Consider the following 19,137-nt stretch of genomic DNA (forward strand, 5'->3'; position numbering starts at 1 on the left):
TCTCTGCTGACAAATTATGCAGCAGATCCAAATGGTGGGTCAGTGAAGAAATACTACATGCGTAATTAGTGAAATAATGGTAAGACAAGCATGCTACATAATTGACAGCATATGCTAGCCTTTATGATGCTGGAATATATTGGTTATCATGCCATTTTTCTTGGGGGTGTTAATATCCGTTAATAAAATGAGGTACTCTGCATACAAAGAAGCACAAACACTTCCCCTCCCCACATGCTATACTGCTCCACCCCCACAAAGCAAACAGTATGCTATCCTAAAAAGCCCAGTCTTATACGGTCCACACTAGAGATGAATTTTCAAATATTCAAATTAGTGAAGTCATAAGTGAACTACAACTGTGGTTCTAAAGCAAAGCACCCCCCCCCCAACACATAGAAACCTTTGTTTCATCCCACTGAACTTGGCCACCCTAAACCATTACCCTAACACCATCAGGATTGACACTGAGGATCAATTAACCACTTTCAGCTACTTATACCAATGATAGCTGAGCAGCAGTGTAGCTAGGGCAGGGCGAGAGGCTCAACTGCCCTGGACACAGAGTGCTGGGGATGCAATAAGCCAATCCCAATCTTTGTTTAACACAATACCGGCTTTTAAAAGCTGGTATTGCATTTGCAGTGAAGCCTGAGAGCTGTAGAGCTGTGTGTGTGTGGCCTAAATGGTAGCAACTGTCTGCTACATTTGCAATAAGCAGTTTGCTACAGTTTAAAAAGAAGAACTTTTTTAAATTAAAACACAGGCAGGGTATAAACTGTAGCAACTGTTTGCTATAATTTACAAGAGGCAAGTATGCTGAAGGCAGGTTAGGGAGAGGGCACAGAAATGGGGGCAACAGGAGGTGGGGTGTCACACATCTGGCCATAGTGTTAGTGTGCCAGTAGAAGGAATGCCTTTTTTTTATTATTATTTTGCTCTTTAACTGGGGGAGGGGGGCTGTAAATCTAACTGTAATAAAATGATCACTTACATCTACTTTACCCATAGTTGGCACTGGTGGATTGAAACCCTATCAGTGCCAGCCATCTTGATGTCAGTGGGTGGCATACTGCAGACTTATTACAGTAAGGTGCTTTTTTTTTTTTTATTTTTGGGGAGAGGTCTTCACTTGAAGAGCTAATGGGATGGGGTGCTGGTTCAAAACAACAGCCCAGGCTCTGGTTGAACAAGCTATGCTTCTGTACCTGAGTGGTATATGGTGTTGATCTGACTAAATGCAGTGAATATGAAAAATATATATATTAAATATTCTGAAATATTATCAGAATATGAAAAAAATCTGCATCCATCCAATTGAAATTTCCACCAGTAAACATTTTTAGTGCTTCAATGTAATGCACATATTCATGATAGCTGAGTGATATATGCCGCTTGATCCATAATGTCCACATCATTTTTTTCCTAAAAAAAAAAAAACAGTCCATCTTTGTCTCTTACACTGTCTCCACTGCAGACAACAAATCTAGTACAATCCCACTCCCAAACTTATCATGCAGAAATCCACACCCTGATCTTCTATGCACTAGAAATGGTTCTCACTCCTCAGAAGCTACATAATACAGTTTAAAGGTCTTTCATTCAATGACAACAATTTTACCATATCTTAATTTTCTGAGCCATTTTCAACGAAGCATGCTTACTGACAAATCTGCAATTTTTTTTGTTTCTACTGCAGTTTCAAGGACTTTAAACAAATGACCACAATTTTACCACTCCTTAACATTGAGTAAAAACTTTTCAATGTAGCATTAAAACACCACAACCAGTGATCAAGTCACTGCCACAGCACAATTCCGTCTTAATCTGCTGCTTCATAAAGCAAATCAGGATGGAGGGACAATAAAAACAAGAAGCCAAAGAGAGTAGTATTGCTGGAATTGAATTCATCCTCAAGTCTTAGTGACTACCTTCACAAGGTGGCCCCTGCTTTTTGCAAAATCTCACTAAGACGACAATGATATATAGACTGTACTTACTTTATACAGCATATCTCATGGACAGAAGTAGGTTAAAAATTAAAAAAGACAGCTGGATGCACAAGTCCCAGGATAAAAAAGTGCCCAGTCCTGGTAGACGCACTGGTGCCAGGACTGGAAAAAAAATGACAATGTAGAAACCTCACAATGTGGACACATTCCTACAATGGGGTTAGACCAGACTCAGGGGGAGGATTGCTCCCTGTTGTAGAAGGAAGTAATAGTCCACAAAAAACACAAAATTTGACATGCCAATAAAGCGCCATAAAGATGACAGAATGGACTACTGAAGATAAGAAAGAAATTATGTATTGTTACTATTATGCAAGAAGCGCAGAATTTCTGGACAGAAGATATTCAAAAAGATTAAAGGCAAAAATTAAGAGGAAAGAAAAATACTTGCACAAGAAAAACTGTCAAAAGCTCAAATGCAACATAGACCAAGGCAGTTTGGAAATAGAAGTGACTGAGAAAGTGCAAAAAATATAAACAAAACTTGAGATTTTTGAATGGTATAAAAACGAAACATGGACACGGGAAAATAAGAAAGAGAGATCTCATAGTGTAATATTTATGCAAAGAGAAAGCAAAATTAATCAATATAAAAAATGCAGCTCCAAACATATTTGAAGAAAAGTGCAGGCAAAGGCACCCAGATATGGAATATTTTACAATACAAAAATAACATCACAAAGGAGGAATGTAGAAAAGAAGATTAATAAAGTAGAAGTTAAACAAAAAGAAGCTGAAGTTATGGAATATATGCGAAGTGAAAGATTTACTGTAGAATGTCTAAAACAGGTTATGTGACACCATGATGTGTCGCTCGTCTGGTCAGGATAAAACGGACAAACATTTGTGGGTTCTGTTCAAGCAGCTTTATTACACACAAACACATCAGAAATGAGGCTTTATAACAAACTTAAATAAACTTATAAACAGACTGACTGCTGCACTCATACATGTTAACACTCTGGCTGTCCTCTCAAAATAGCACTGCTGCCTGCACGTGTTCAGTACTTATATGCACTTGCCTACTCTGGAAATTCTTCTTAAAGGTACATACACACGCTATGATCTATATCCTCCCTGTTTGAGGGATAGTCCATATACGAAATGACAGTATTCAATGACATGAAATTTACAGAAATGATCTTTTGACATGCAATTATACAGAACTATTTGACATGCAGTCATACAAAATTAGACGCCTATAAAATAACTATGTCAAAGTTGCTGTGTACTTTACACTAGATCTAGAAATACGACCTGACAATGTAACATAAAAGTCAGAATTGGATCTAGCAATGGGGACCGTCTTCAAGGAATGTTCAACTTTGGGGTCATGTGGGACATCATCAGGAACAGAAATGGATACTGCAACATATTCTTTGGTACGAACATTGTCAGGATTGCTCTGAGATCTAGAGTCTGTATCACAGGTACGATGCTGCAATATCATTTCTCATACAGGAAGAAGATGTCTGCGGTTTCTACTGTACTCTAAACCCTTAGATTCCATTAAGTAGGATCTCTGCTCAGTACATATACCTCTCACCTAACCAATGCGATCAAAGCCTTTCGCCGTTTGCATCCTCACTGTGTCTCTTTTTAACAAAGAAATCTGCTCATTTTATCATAGCTGGACTTCTAAGAAGAATGCTTCTTAATAAGCTGGGGTTTGATTGCTCTATTGTTTTTGGCATTAGGCACCAACAAACTAGAACTAATAGGCAAGGTCGTTCTGGTGTGCCTAGACAGCAGTCTCTGAGCAGGCGAGCCTAGTTGGTTGTCACAGGGTATATTTCTGAGATTAAGTAAATTCAAGAAGATATCGGTAGTGTCGCATTTTAACCTCTCCAGTAATTGCTTTGCACTCTGTACTGCACATTCAGCAAGGCCGTTTGACTAAGGACATTCAGGACTGCTAGTAACATGGATAAAGTCCCACTCTTTATCAAATCTCTGAAAAAACTGACTGGTAAACTGAGAACCATTGTCAGAAATAACCTTGCGTGGACTACCATGGACTGAGAAATTATATTTATTCTCAGTAATAACAGCACTGGACGTTAGGTTAGGTAACAAACCAATTTCAAACCAGTTCAAATAAAGAGTCTACCAACACTAAGTAATGTTGACTGTTCCACTCAAATATGTCAGTTGCTACTGCTGACCAAGGTAGTTCAAGAATTTGGCTTAGCTGAAGTGGCTCTTTTTGCAAATCTGGCTTAGTACTGTTGCACACTGAACAAGAAGAAAGCACTTTCTCAATGTCTTTTCATAGAGAAGGACAAAATACTAGTCCTCTCGCTCTTCTTTTGGTAGAATCAGAACTTGGGTGGCCACGATGCAAAATCTGAATGGATTCATGTTGTAAAAAAGTAGGAACAACAACTTCCGGACCATTGAAAACGATGCCATTTTCCATCAGCATCTCATCTCTGTATGGAAAGTACGGTTGTACTTCTGGCGGTACACACAATTGCTTTGACGGCCATCCTATATTGATGAAGTGGCTGAGCTTTTGTAAAATTGGATTAGTCTTTGTATGATCTCTCAGCTCTTCAAGTCTCATGGTAGAAAAATTATGCACTTTCATAACATCAAAGTCAAAATTCTCTGCATCAAGCTTTTCCGTGGTATTTCTGGGCGATATGGATAAGGTATCAGGCAGATAAAATAGTTTACCTTTTGTATAGACCACTTTGAAATTGTACTTTTGAAATCTGAGCATCATTCTTTGTAGTCTTGCTGGTGCAAAATGCATAGGCTTCTTTACAAAAGTGACTAGAGGTTTATGGTCAGTTTCTATCTGGATTGCTTGCCATAAGTATAATCATGGAATTTCGAACATGCGAACACTATTGCCAAAAGTTCCTTCTCAATTTGAGCACACTGCATCTCAGACTGGGTAAGAGTTCTAGGTGCATAGGCAACAGGTCTGCCCTCTTGAAGAATAACTGCACCAAGACCGAACTTTGAAGCATCACAGGAAAGAATGACTGGTTTGTGGACACCATAGTATCTTAATGTAGGTGGGTTAGAAATTTGCTTTATGAGGTTATTAAATGTTCTCTAGGGTTGTTCTAACCATAACCATGCAACATTTTTGCGTGTCAGTTCTCTCAAAGGCGCTGATAACTCACTAAAGTCAGGGATAAATTTACCCAAATAGTTAACCATACCAAGAAAATGCTGTAGGGCTTGGACATTGTCTGGAGCTGGCATCTCAAGAATGGCTACTTGCTTGGAAGGATCTGGTTGTAAGCCTGCACTGGGTAAACAAATGACCTACATAAGTAACCTCTGGTATTTTGAATTTGCATTTCAGAGGATTAAGCTTTAAATTATCTTCACTGGCTCTGTCGAGAACTTTCCTGATGTTTCTGTCATGCTCTGCTTCATTACCTCCAACCAGTAAATCAACTATTATTGCACACGGGTAAGCCTGAAACAATTTACTCCATTGCATGCTGAAAAACTTCACTGGCAGAATTTGTTCCAAAAGGTATTCTGAGGAATCTATCTACCAAATAGGGTACTGAATATAGTCAGTAGTGAAGATTTGCAATCATGCATCACTTGCCAAAATGAACTCTTTGCATCTAAGACAAAACAAACAGACGCATTTGGCATGAGGGTTGCAATTTCCTCGACTCTACACATAGGATGATGAGGTCTTTTTTAATGCCTTGTTCAAGTCTCTTGGGTCAATGCATATTCTGATTTAATCTGAATTTTTCTTATGAGCAGCTACCATGGATGACATCCACTCAGATGTTTTTTTGACTAGACAAATCACACCTTGCTGCACCATTGTGTCTAACTGGACCTTGACTTTGTCCTGCATAGCTACTGGAAGTCTTCTTGTTGGTCTGACCACTGGGTCTACTTTCATGGAGTATGCAAGTGGAAGTTTGCCTAGCTTGTCACCGCATACATCAACATATTCTGAGAAAATAGCATCAGTAAAGTTGGGAATGGGACATGTGCTTACACGATGCACTTATTTAGTAAAATAAAGCAGTTTCATTCTCAAACTGTCTCTGAGACCTAATAGGTTTTCTGACTACATAAAATTGCAAGCTGTAATTGTTCCCAGCCAAAAAGCATGAAAGCACTAATGAGCCTTCAGTCTGAATCTCTTCACCTCCATAAGCATCAAGCTTCGCACAATTGCCCAAATTAAGTTGCTCATCAGCCCTCACTTTAGCAAATGTTTTTGCTGATATTACATTACACTTTGAACCAGTGTCTACTTTGAGCTCTGTGGTTTTACCACGGATCAGGACAGTACAAAATACTTCATTCTTTGCCAATAAATCTACTGCATTAACCTTTTCACCAACTACTGATACACCACCTACATAGAAAGTAGGGCTGCAGCTTTCTACATGATCAACCTGCTTTTTGACTGACCTTTCTTAATAACTAGGAGAATGCCCCTAAAAATCACATCCAACTTATAGTGCTTGGTAAAAGTACACATAGAAGTCCAGGTAGCTGCCTCAAGAATAGAATTAGTATCAAACCCCTTTAAAAAAAGCACAGAAGCCTTAGAAGAAGAAAGAAGGCTCTTCCCATGAAAAAAAACAGCAAAAGGAAATGGATTTAAATATACAATAAGTAATGGTTTGCTTGGAAACAACCAAACCTAAAGACCTAGGATGAAAAAAAAAGCTGTTCAGATTTATGAAAAGCTTTAGTCTTATCCAAATAATATCAAAGTTGTCTTTGCAAATTGAAGGTGTGCAAAATCTTCTCACTAGCAGACTCTGGAGAAGGGAAAAACATGGTCAAATGAATGGACGGACTAAGAGAGAACTCATTAAGCAACTTGGGCATAAAAGAAGATTTAATATGAATGGACACCGCTCTTCTGGAAAACTAAAAAAGGAAGAACAGCCATAAGGGTTTGCAGCTCAGACACCCATCTGGCATAAATAAGGGCCAAAAGAAGAACAGTCTTCCAAGAACAATGTTGTAAGGAAGCTGAAGAAGCAGGCTCAAAAGGAGCCTGGATCAATTTTTGTAATACAAAATTAAGGTCCCAGGAAGGAGGAACAGGCTTCCTAGGAATCTTAATGTGAAGGATGCATTTAAGAAATTGTTTGGCCTCAAATCTACAGGCTAAAGGGGGAATGAAAGGCACAGACAGCTGATAGGTGGGCCTTAACAGAAGACTATGGCAACCCAGCATTGAGCAATTCACACAAATAAGAGAGAACCAAAGGAACATCCACAGTATGTGGATCCACGTTATGAGAAACAGTCCAAATAGAAAACCTCTTCTATTTTGATAAGTAAAATTTCCTAGTAGTGGTTTTCCTGGCTTCCTACAGGACCAGAAGCACATCCTCAGAAAAAAAGGTGTCTACAGGAGATCAGTCAGTTGAAAAGTAGACAGGTGAGGATAGATGAGAAACCCTCATCTTGTGTGAGTAGGTCCATCCTGTGAGGTAACTTGCGACGACTACCCTTGGAAAGATGCAGAAGAGAGAACCACTACTGTCTGAGCCAAAAGGGAGTCACACCAACAAGATTTTTGGGAACATCCTGTCTTATCTTGAACAGGACTTTTGGAATGACAGGAAGGGGAGGGAAGGCATAAAAAAAATCCCCTTCTAAGAAAAGAGGGCATCCCCACCTTCCAGGTCAGACAGCATGGGACTCTGGCACAAAACAGAGGAAGTTATCTGTTCAGTGGGGAGACAAACAGATCTACCTGAGAAGTATCCCACTGGTGGACAATGTCCAGAAACATGTCCTTGTGAAGCATCCACTCATGTGATTGTGTTACGGTCTTGCTCAGAGTCTGCACTATGTTCTGACCTGAGGGAATGTAAACTGTCTGAAGGGTCACCTGATACTGGATAGCCAGCTCCCAAACCTGAATAGCTAACTTGCATAGGAGATAAGACATTGTCACCCCTTGCTTGTTGACATACCACATCACTGTGGTATTGTCTGTGAGAATTCTGAAGGGCCCTGGAAGGAAAAGAGAATGAAAAGCCTCAACAGCCAGCAAAAGAGCTCTCATCTCTTTGACACTGATGTTGCTCCTCCTTTTGTTAAAGGGTTCAAAGGCCCTGCACCTTCACATGGCAGAAGGAGCCCTACCCCCACCCCACATCCGAGGCATCTGTGAAAAGTTGCTGACAGGGGAGTGGAGGTTGAAATGGAAGCTCTGGGTTGAGGGATAACTGATGAATCCACCACTGAAATTCCATCTTGAGGCATGGAAGAAGGACTAGAAAATCTAAAGGATGAGAATGTTGAAGCCAAACTGACTTTAGAAACCACAGGAGCTTTCACATGTGAAGCTTGGCTAGAGGGAGCACAGGAATAGTGGAAGCGATGTAACTCAGAGCCCTCATAAATTCTCTGGCTATGACTGAGGCCAAAGAAGGAAGAAGGGATTGAAAGAAAGCAATGAGAGTTAAGGCCTTGGGAGGAAGCAGGGATGCCAACATTAGAATAGTCTGGATCCTGCATCCCCTAAAAATATGATCCTGAGAAGGAGTCAGGAACAACTCTGAAATTTATTGTAAACCCCAGGCTTTGCAGGAGAGAAACGGCAAACTAGATGCTGAAGAGACCTCTGAAGAGGTGGCCTGAATAATCAGGTTCTCCAGGTAGTAAAAGACCTGTATCCCCCTTACCCTATAAAAAGCAATTACAGAAGCGAGGCATTCGGTGAAGACCCTTGAGACAGTAGAAAGGCCAAAACGCAAAGCACAGAAGTGAAAATCTCTGGAAGCAATAGAGAAAAGTAATAACTCCCTGAAAAGGGGATGAATAGAAATGTGTAGATAAACCTCTCTGAGATCTACGGAAACTAGAAAAGCCTGAGGAGGTAAGTAGAGGAAACTAGGTTTGAAGGGACAGCATCTAAAAGGAAGGGACCTTCAAAAAGGTGTTTAGCTGAGAAAGATCCAGAATGGGCCTCTCCAGCCATCTTTCCTGGGGACCAAGAACATTCCGGAATAAAACTCCTTCCCTCCTTTGAGGAACTGGAACTTTCTGAATAGTTCCCTGAGCCAAAGGCCCTGAAGCATCTCTGGGGAAAAAAGGGCAGTTGTTCCTGAGGAGGCACAGAAATGCCCAGAAAAAGGTGGAGAGATTTCTGAACCATGTAATAACCCTGGTGAATAATGGAAAGAACCCAGGAGACTTGGATGATCTTTAGCCAAATAGGAAGGGAGAGAGATATATAGAGAAAAAGGAATGTGACTGAGAAGAATAGGGTAAGGATAGTCCGACAGCATCTGGTTTGTCAGGGAAAGGCGGTTTCTGAGTAGAAAGAGTGCGAGTAACCTTAGCGGTGTGGGGGAGTTTCTACCACACTTTTTACCTTGGGGTAGGACGGGACTGTCTATGGACAAAAACAGGCTTATTAGGATAATTCCTCTGAAACTTGGCCACAGAGGAAACAAAAATATGCCTCAACTCCTGTAAGGCCTTCCCCTTATCTTGCAGGGTCTTAAGTGCACAGCAGCAGCACCAAACAAATGCTCTTTATCGAGAACAGCATCCATCAGTTTAGCCTTGACATCATCACGCAAAGGCTGAAGTCTGAGCCAGGATTACCTCCTCAAAACAGATCCAAAATTAGCAGCCCTAGATAAAGTATCAGCTGCATCATAGCTGCATTTAATGGAACGTCGAGCTACTTGGAAGGTTGTCCCTAAAAAGCAACAGCATAAGCCTTCCTCTCAGAATCAGGGAGATCTGAAGTAGCCTGACAGGCTTGAGAGAGAGAACAGCCAGAACATATCTAGTTAAATGGATCTGATGGTTAACCACTCTAAAGGCTAGGGTAACAGAAGTATACACCTTCTTGCCTAGCCTCTCCATGGTCCTGCTATCCTTATCAGATGGAAGCAACTTAGTGGAAGGCAACTATTTGGATGGCTTATCAGAAGCAACTGACACCACAGAGGGGTCAGCAGAGAGGCACTTATAAAGAAACTTGAAATCCTCAGCCAATTTATAAAATCTATCAGGTATTTTAGGAGCGGGGGTTGTGAATCAGGATTAGTGGAAAATGCATCCAGCATGGTAGCAACAACAGGAGGAACAGCAGAGGGTCTAGGAGACCCCATCTGTAGAAGCTCATAGTACCTCTTCCGAATATCAGACACCTGAGCACAGTTCCATTTGAAAAATTCCATCATTCTGGAAATAGTATCATCAAAGGACAATCTTCTCAGGACTGATAGACTCTTCTTTCTCAGAACCACAGACAAGTGGTGAAGGAATCTGGGAGGAATATGTAAGGGACTCTTCATCACAATCAGCAGCATCCTCCTCAGAAAAATCCTGCTCCCTGGGTCTCTTAAGAGGGGTAGAAGACCAGGGAGGAGCTGGAACAGAAACTCCCTGTGGAGGCTTAAGAGCCATAAGGGCATTAAATAGGTCTTAAGTGAAGTTTTGCATTCACTCCGAGGATTTTTTGGAGTAGGCAAAATATGTTTAGCTTTCTGCTTCTTAAGTGTGACGTCAGCCTTGTAAAATTTTGGAGGATCTCACCCCTGATGACACTCAATAATGGTGGTCAAACCTCTTCCCTCACTAAAATCTGTGGAACACCCCCAGGCCCTTCAGTAATAAACAGAAGTTATGTACAAAACATAATGTTCCATCTGAGTAGTAGACTTCATTCTTCTGCACATATGGGTATACGAATCCGAGCCGGCAAAACTTTTCAAGCATTAGCTCCGAGCTCCAAGCTCCTCCCCTACCTACATTACATCACTTTCTCCTATCTAGCCCCAGATCGAGTTTGCTGTCACTAAAAGGCAATATAACCACAACCCTAAACAGGCTAAACCTGAAGAGTGAGGGGGATGGAGGGAGGGAGGGAAGGTGCAGAAGAATGAAGTCTACTACTCAGATGGAACGTTACGGTAAGGTACATAACTTCTACATCTGAAGTAGTTGACTTTATTCTTTCTGCACATATGGGACAGAGTCCCCAGCTACTAGTATTCCTGGGAGGCCCTTATGGAAGAATATTTCTGAGCACCGCAGAGCCAAAGGATGCTCTCCCTCTAGAAATAAGATCCAATTTATAATGAGAGATGAATGTGTGCAAATTGGCCCAAGTCGCTGACGCACAGATATCGTCTAACGGAATTCTTGACCAGAAAGCTGCTGAAGTGGCCATTGCTCTAGTGGAATGAGCCTTCAAAACACCAGGAGGAGATAAACCTTTGTCCTTATAAACTTCTGCAATACAAAGAGTGATCCCCCTTGCTAAGGACACTTTCGAAACTGCTTTGCCCAAAAATGGTTTTGAAAGAGAGACAAACAATTGATCCAACTTCCGGAAGGGTTTAGTCTCATGGAGGTAAAAACAAAGCTGTCAATGGACATCCAATAAATGAAGCTTACGTTCACCTCTATTCTGGAAATTTGGGAAGAAGACTGGCAAATTTACAGACCGATTAATATTGGCTGCTGAGGACACCTTGGGAAGAAAAGAAGGGTTCATACGCAGCGAAACCTTATCCTTGTGGAAAACCAAACAGGGGGGCAAAGAGGATAAGGCCTGCAACTCTGAAACTCTTAGCTGAAGTGATGGTGACCAAGAATGCTGTCTTCCACGACAAAAACTTCATCGGAACTGAACCGGCTGGCTCGAAAGGGGGAGAGGTCAAAGCCTGAAGGACTAAAGTCAGATCCGAGGGGAGCACCGTTTCTTTAACTGGTGGTCGCAAGAAAAAAGTGCCCTTCATGAAAGCTTTACACAATTTGGCAGAAGCCAGAGCAACATTATTTTCACCTACATGAAAATTATAGAGATGGCAGCCAGTTGAACCTTGATTGTGAAAGCACTTGGGCCTGATCGAAAAAGACTGGCCAAAAAATCCAGTATGACCGGAACGGGAGCTGTAAACAGGTTCTGATTGCGCTGAGAGGCCCAAATGCAAAAACGTCTCCATTTGCTATTGCAGAGGTTCCTAGTGGAGGCTTTAAGAGAAGCTACCAGAATATTCTTAACAGGGGACAAAAGTCCGGGAGTCCTGATGATCATGGGAACTGGAGCAGCCACGCCGTCAGCTTGAGACTGTCCAGGTTGGGCAGGGGCAAGCCTGATGGGTGAGAAATTAGATCCGCACATAGATCGAGAGTCCATGGAGGAGCCAACAGGTGAGACCATAGGAAGGGAAACCACATTTGGCGTGGCCAGAAGGGAGCTATGAGAATGACTTTGCACTGCAGCCGGCAAGCTCTCTGAAGGAACTTCGAAATAAGAGGCAACGGGGGATAAGCATACAGTAGCCCGGGAGGACAAGCATGGACTAGAGTGTCCCTGGGGACATCCTCCAGAGCGAAGAAGTTGCTGCACTTCACGTTGGAAGGAGATGCGAAGAGATCACAGCAAGGTTGACCCCAAACACGGAAGATCTTCTCCGCCACTGATTGTTTCAGAGACCAATCATAAGGCAGAAGGATTGCCCTGCTGAGACTGCCTGCTAGAATGTTGGAGCGTCCCGAGATATGCGTTGCTACGAGAAACTGGCTGGTGGACATGGCCCACTCCCAAACCCTCATGGCCTCGCGACAAAGGGGGTAGGATCAGGTCCCTCCCTGTTTGTTTATATACCAGACTACAGACATGTTGTCTGATTGAATGGCTGCCATCCCTGGAGGTAGGACAGGGTGGAAGGCTCTCAACGCTAAAAGCACTGCCCTCATTTCCAGGACACTGATGTGTACCTTGGTCTCTGGAGGGGACCACGTGCCCTGGACCATTCTTCCCAGGAAGTGCCCCCCACCCGAGCTGGGAAGCATCCGTGGTCACCGTGGCTTGAGCCGGAGGGGCTAGAAAGCCGTGCCCCACAAAAATGTCCGCTGATTGAAGCCATCACTGGAGTGACGTTCTGCATGTCCAATTGATTCGGATGAGGAAACTCATCGGAAGGTCTAGCCAGGACCATTGAACTGCTAGATTCCACTGAAGAACTCTCATGTGAAGACGTGTAAGAAGGAGGATAGAGATTGCGGCTGCCATCGAACCCAGGGCCCTGAGACCATTGGCTGCTGTAACTACAAAGTGATCCAGGATCGCTGATACATGGAGTTTGAGATTTTCTATCCTTTCCAGGGTGAGAAAAATCTTTGACTGAATCGAATCCAACCGTGCTCCGATGAAGTCTATGATCTGAACCAGAGTCAGGTGGGACTTGTTGAGGTTGATCGTGATGCCTAACTTGTGAGCCAGACCGAGGAAGTAGTGAAAGGCCTGACACAAGAGACGTTTGGTGGATGCAGCGAAGAGACAGTCATCTAGGTAGGGGAATACCTGAATAACCTGAAGTCTCAGGTGAGCCGCTACGACCGCCATAACCTTGGTGAACACCCCGGGGGCTGTGGTGAGACCAAAGGGTAGGGCTCTGAATTGAAAGTGACTGGCCACTAGCCAGAAGCGTAGAAACCTCCTGGAGCTCCTGTGGACCCTGATGTGATAGTAAGCGTCCTGGAGGTCTAACGAGCACATCCAGTCGCATTCTCTCAGAAATGGTAGAATGGACTGTAGAGTGACCATCCGGAATTTTTGTTTCTCTACCAACAGGTTGAGGACAGACAGGTCCAGAATGGGCCTGAGGTCCCCCGTCTTCTTTGAGGGGATAGAATATCCTCTGGATATGATGTTTAACACTCAGCGTTCTGCAGTAATGGACTCCCATGCAGCTGGATGCAAGGAAAATCTTCCCCGACTGCCTCCAGAGTAGAGCAGCCGGGCAACCCCTCAGGGTTGCTGTGCAGGTCTGTCAGATAAAGGTTCCCTAGACCCAAAGTTTCTGGGACCCCCTCTGCCTCTGGGATGGTGTCGGTCTTCTCCCCCTCTGCCTCTGGGGGACGAATATTCCTGAGCATCACGAAAGGACTGTGATTTCCAGAACCACATCTTCTTTTGCCCCTTTTGATTCCTGGAATAGGACCTCTGGGGGTTAGAGAAGCGGATTCAGACGGCTGACAAAGTCTTTCCGCCCTTCCCAATCTGGGTTAGTGTGTCAAGTACAGTCTTCCCAAAGAGGGATGATGCATCGAAAGGGGCGTTGATGAAAGAGCCTTAAAGGGGTCCACAAATTGACAGCCTGATCCAGGCATGTCGCCTCAAGGCAACGCCTGTACCAGCAGCTCTAGCGGCTCCCTCCGTAGCATGAGAGAGGAGACGCATAGAAGTATTAGTCACTGATTTTAGTGTAGTCATCTTCGCAGTAAAGGTCTGCTTGTCCTGCTGCGACAGACTCCGGGGGCAACTCAGTTAGTTCAGACATAAGGTCTCGCTGCAGTCGGATGACATGTGCCAAGTAATTCAGCGCACGGATAGAAAATGTCGCTGACTAGTACATGCGCTTCCCGAAACGATCCATCGACCTGGACTCCTTGTCTGGTGGATGAACCGAGGAACTCTCCTGTGCCAGTTCCTTCTTTGTCGCTGCTGCAACCACCAAAGCGGCTACTGGGGTTCCCTTGGACCATGCCTGTCTGTCTGACAGCGGGGAAAGAATTTTGTCTGGCCTTTTGGGTATAGGCTCTATGGTGTCAAGATCCTTCCATGCCCTAGTGGTAATGAGGTCCACCAAAGGATCAGCTGGAGGGGAGACTCAGGAAGTAGATGGGCCCGCGTCATCCGCAGAGGGTTTGGGGGCTGACCAACATCCTCTTTGGCAGAGGATCTCCATAATGTCTCCGAATGAGACGTCCTCGGTAGGTGATCTGGGGGAACCCTCTCCTTCATCCAAGTCCGCATCAGTGGTAATGGACTCAGGGGCGTCCAAATGCCTCCTCTTACACTTGCGCTTACGAGGTTCCTCTCCAGTAGGACTCTCTGAAGAGGATTCGTAAGCCTCTGTGGGTTCCCTGAGGGGAACAACCTGGGGATGCTTTGGCACGGGCTGCCCCTGAGACAGGGTAATGGGAGCAGAATCCAAAATCAGAGGGGTCTGAGTAGGATCCGAGTAGGTGAGCTGTGGTCTCAATCCCTGGGAGAGAACCCTATTCCACTGCCCCGAATGCCGATGGAGAGTACACCTCCGTAGAATGTAAGGATGAGGCTCTTCCCCGGCACCGAAGCAGGGACCGGAGCCAACGGCGGGGTAGTCCGGGCACCGAGGATGGGATAGAAAGAGCGAGATCTCGACCCTTGGGTCCGACTCCCCGACCACGGCTCAGAGTGTCCCCTGGATCCGAGATCGGATCCGAGGAATTCAAGGTGACGGCCGAGGAAACGAGAACCATTGGCGCAGACCCAACAGCTCCAAAAGGTCTCGGACCCGAGAACCCTGAAGCATCGGGTCAGATCGGGGAAGGAGCAATAGGGTGGAACATAGTTGAAGAAGGACCTTCTCCAATGGGAGAGGGCCCTGGTAAGACCCCCATCTGAATCTGGTTCTGGATGAACCTATCAGCCTGTCCATATCAATGTCGGAAACACTCCGAGTCAACCTGGAGGAAGTGACCAACTCGGGTCTGGGCCGGATCTGAGGGGAGTGCCTCGGCTCCGTCGGCTCCAGTGAGAAACGGGGAGAGCGGAGCCGAGGAGAATGAGACCTGGGTGCCTTTGAAGAGGGGCTAGAGAAAGACTTCCTATCCGGTGATCTTTTTCTGGGCCTGTCCCTCTCTTTCTGGTGCTTCTCCCTTCTGTCCCTACCTCTCTGGGATGACTCCGATGAAGCAGGCCTGGCGGGAGGTTGAGTCCCTGCCTGCACAGTGTCACTGGCTGGGGAGGAAACCGAGGCAGACTCCAGGGCAGAAGCTGGTAGCAGACTGTTAGCCACAAGCTTAGCCTGATGACTTTTCAATGCTCTAGGGTTAAAGCCTGAACAAATGTCGCAGGATGCAGACAGATGGGCGACCCCGAAACACAGAACACACAGTGTGGCCATCGGCTGGTGAGAGGTTATGACCACACTCTGTGCACTTCTTAAAAAGAACCTTAGGCTGTTCAGCCATAGTAAAAGACCTAACGGCTCACTCACACACACATTTAAACAGGGATTGGGCCCAGGCGGGAAACCAGTAACAAACAAATACACAAACACTTATAACTTTTTTTTTTAACAAACACGACAACCAAACGCGAAGAAGGGAGGAAAAAAGGGAAAGGTTATCCACACTCAACTATCACAAAAAAGACCAAAACCTTACCACCTTGCTCAGAGACCACGATGCTGACTCTTAAAACGGCAAAAGAGATCTGGGGCTAGATAGGAGGAAGTGATGTAATATAGGTAGGGGAGGAGCTTGGAGCTCGGAGCTGATGCTTGAAAAGTTTTGCCGGCTTGGATCCGAATCGGATCCGTATACCCATATGTGCAGAAAGAATTAAGTCAACTACTTCAGATCAAGCCATGATTCCCCCAGTACATCTGAAGCAGACATTTGCAAAACCTCTATGGACATGCATGGAGTCTGATCCATGCTGGCCTCTGAAGCATTTTTGCCAGAGAAATCCAAGAAAGAAACTGGATGATCCTCCGGCCTTTCATCATCATCAAGAGAGCCATCTGGTGAAGGAGCTACAGACTGAGCTTTCTTGGCTTTTTTTTTTGCAGACGGCTGACCCTCAGGTCAGGAAGATCCTGCCATGGTATCCTTAGCCACCAGTTTAAGTCATTGGTTCTCTAAGTAAATCATAAGGGAAGAAAGTAGATTCCAGAACATCTTGGGTATGGTTGTGGGAAGCACCTAAGCACAACAAACTGTTTGTGGTGATCTTTATGAGGAATCTGACTCCCACACTGGCATTTCCCCTTTCTGGATGACATGAAACCCAACAACCATAAACAAGCCAAAATTTAAAAACAAGAATATAAAAAAATAAATAAATGGGGCACTTATCTGTATGTGGTAGAAACCAGCAGATGGACGAGCGTTCAGACAAATGATCAAAGATAGTGTTCAGACCAGTGTCAAAGTAGTTCTGAGGAGGATACGTCCGGATATCACCTTTAAGCCCCACACTGTGTATGTGGAGAATACATATCAAAGTACAACATACCCATTACAACCTAAAGGCTTTTGTACACTGGCCAGCCGTTGGGCTACCCCCTTGGCAGAGGATCCCTATTGTAAAGAATACTGCAACAATGATATGGAAGGACATCCCCACTAGATCCAAGGATTTAAATTTTGCCTGCGACATAAATAAGACAGATATGTGCCTCAGAAGATTCCTGTACCCTGGAACAAGCTCTCCACCAATGTGAAGCAGAGCAACCTTAACCAATAGATAGGAAATCAGAAATTCACTCCAGGTCTGACCCCCCCCCCATGTCTCTGATAGACAGAGGCAAACAGCAATGTCCAAACTAACATAGCCCCCTCCCCACAACCTCTAGAAACTTCCTAACATACCTAAATGTCCATGATACCCAGGGACACAACTATGGATAGCTAAGCTTACAAGGCTCTGGATGTCGTTATCCTAGTGGATAACTATGAATCTATGATTACTAAAGCTGCTTCATGGAACAAGCTGGCCCCATTACTTGATTTCTTTATGCTCTTTAATGGAGCTGCATCATGTTAAGGTTCAATACAGTGTACGATCAGCCATTAGTGACTTTTAGGAACATGTTAATGGATGGTACAGTAGCACAACAGTTAGCATTACTATGCTCCAATTGTTCGTCCTCCAGTTTGGCTGCTACCCAAGATGACTTCTGTGCAAAGTCTGCACATCCATCCTTGTCCGTACGGCTTTTTGCCAAGTACTTTGTTTTTCCCCTATATCCTAAAAATATACCATAGGTCAAATTTCAATCCTCTAAACATCACATAGGTGTGCAAAGCACATGAGAGTGGAATATGTGTGTGTGTGATGGGTTTGGTACCCTATCAAAAATAAGCTATGCCTTGATTTCGCTGACTGTTGAGATATGCTACAGCCCTCTTACTGAACCTGTAGTACAAGTACATTAACTGGGTAATCAAAGAATAAATGAATGAAAAAATATTAAATCAGACTGACTACTGATCATGGTAAGGTCTAGACCACAACACAAGTAAAAAAGAAACTTTTAGGAATTAAATAATTCTCAGATCCGCATCATCATATGACAGCTTTACTGACAGCTCTCACACTTGCAATCTGAATCAAAGTTTTATGGACTGTAAGTTTAACATAAAAAGGCATCTGTTAAACTGTGAAATTCACAGGTCTGAAAAAACAAGGTGTCCGGTGTAGCTGTGATCCTTAGAACATCAAATGATAGCACATACTTCATTTTAATCGAAAATTAAGTAAATAGAAGATTAGTGCTTATATGTATTTCAGAAAGCTTTAATTCTATGATCCTGGTTTCCCTTTTTACAAGTTAAGCAAAAATTAATTTTGCCTTATGTTCTAGGTACATCTCAAGCATCATACACACTGAAAAACGAAGTTAAGTACTCACCATAACATTCCATGTTTGTAGTCCATCTCGCCCTTCATTCTTACATATGGGTTCGGAGCCAAACCTCGGCTCCAACTCGGCCATTTACAAAGCTCAAAGTCTTCTAGTTGGCTTGTGGCTAGGTAGGTATCCCATAGTGCATCAGTACAATCCCCAAGTCTTGTTTGCTGCTAAACTATAGAAGGACAGAACCAAGGCTATCCAGAAACAACAACAATAATGAAAGGTCTCCACCTTATTATGGAAAAATTATCCTGTCTCCAGATCCTTCCAGGAAGGGGTTAGGTGGGTGGGTTCGTAAGAATGAAGGGCGAGATGGACTACAAACATGGAATGTTATGGTGTGTAAACAACTTCTTTATGTTCAGTAGTCCTATCTCGCCTTCATTCTTACATATGGGAGAGCGTCCCTAGCACCTTATTCTTGGGTGACTCACAGGAAGATACTCCTGAGTATCGTGGAACCAAAGGAGGCTCTACCCCTAGAGATTGGGTCCAATTTGTAATGAGTAATAAAGGTATGAGGGGTAGCCCAGGGTGCTGCTGCACAAATATTGTCAACTGGAACTCTGGCTTGGAAGGCAGCAGATGTAGACTGGAATCGCGTAGAATGAACCTTAATCTTGTACGGTAAAGTCTTTCCATTAGAAGAATAAATGAAAGAAATACAGCTCGAAATCCAATTTGAAAGGGTCACTTTGGAGACTGGGAGACCTAGT

General features: G+C 43.8%; 1 protein-coding gene across 1 annotated transcript in view; it reads right to left on the reverse strand.

The window, feature by feature from the left end:
* The window catches only part of ABCB6 (ATP binding cassette subfamily B member 6 (Langereis blood group)), a 1,916,984-nt gene that overhangs the window by 542,066 nt on the left and 1,355,781 nt on the right, over positions 1 to 19,137 (reverse strand). The window lies entirely within an intron of this gene.

The sequence above is a fragment of the Protopterus annectens genome, chromosome 6.part0, assembly GCF_019279795.1.
Source record: "Protopterus annectens isolate FY-2018-M chromosome 6.part0, PAN1.0, whole genome shotgun sequence".
NCBI lineage: Eukaryota > Metazoa > Chordata > Ceratodontiformes > Protopteridae > Protopterus > Protopterus annectens.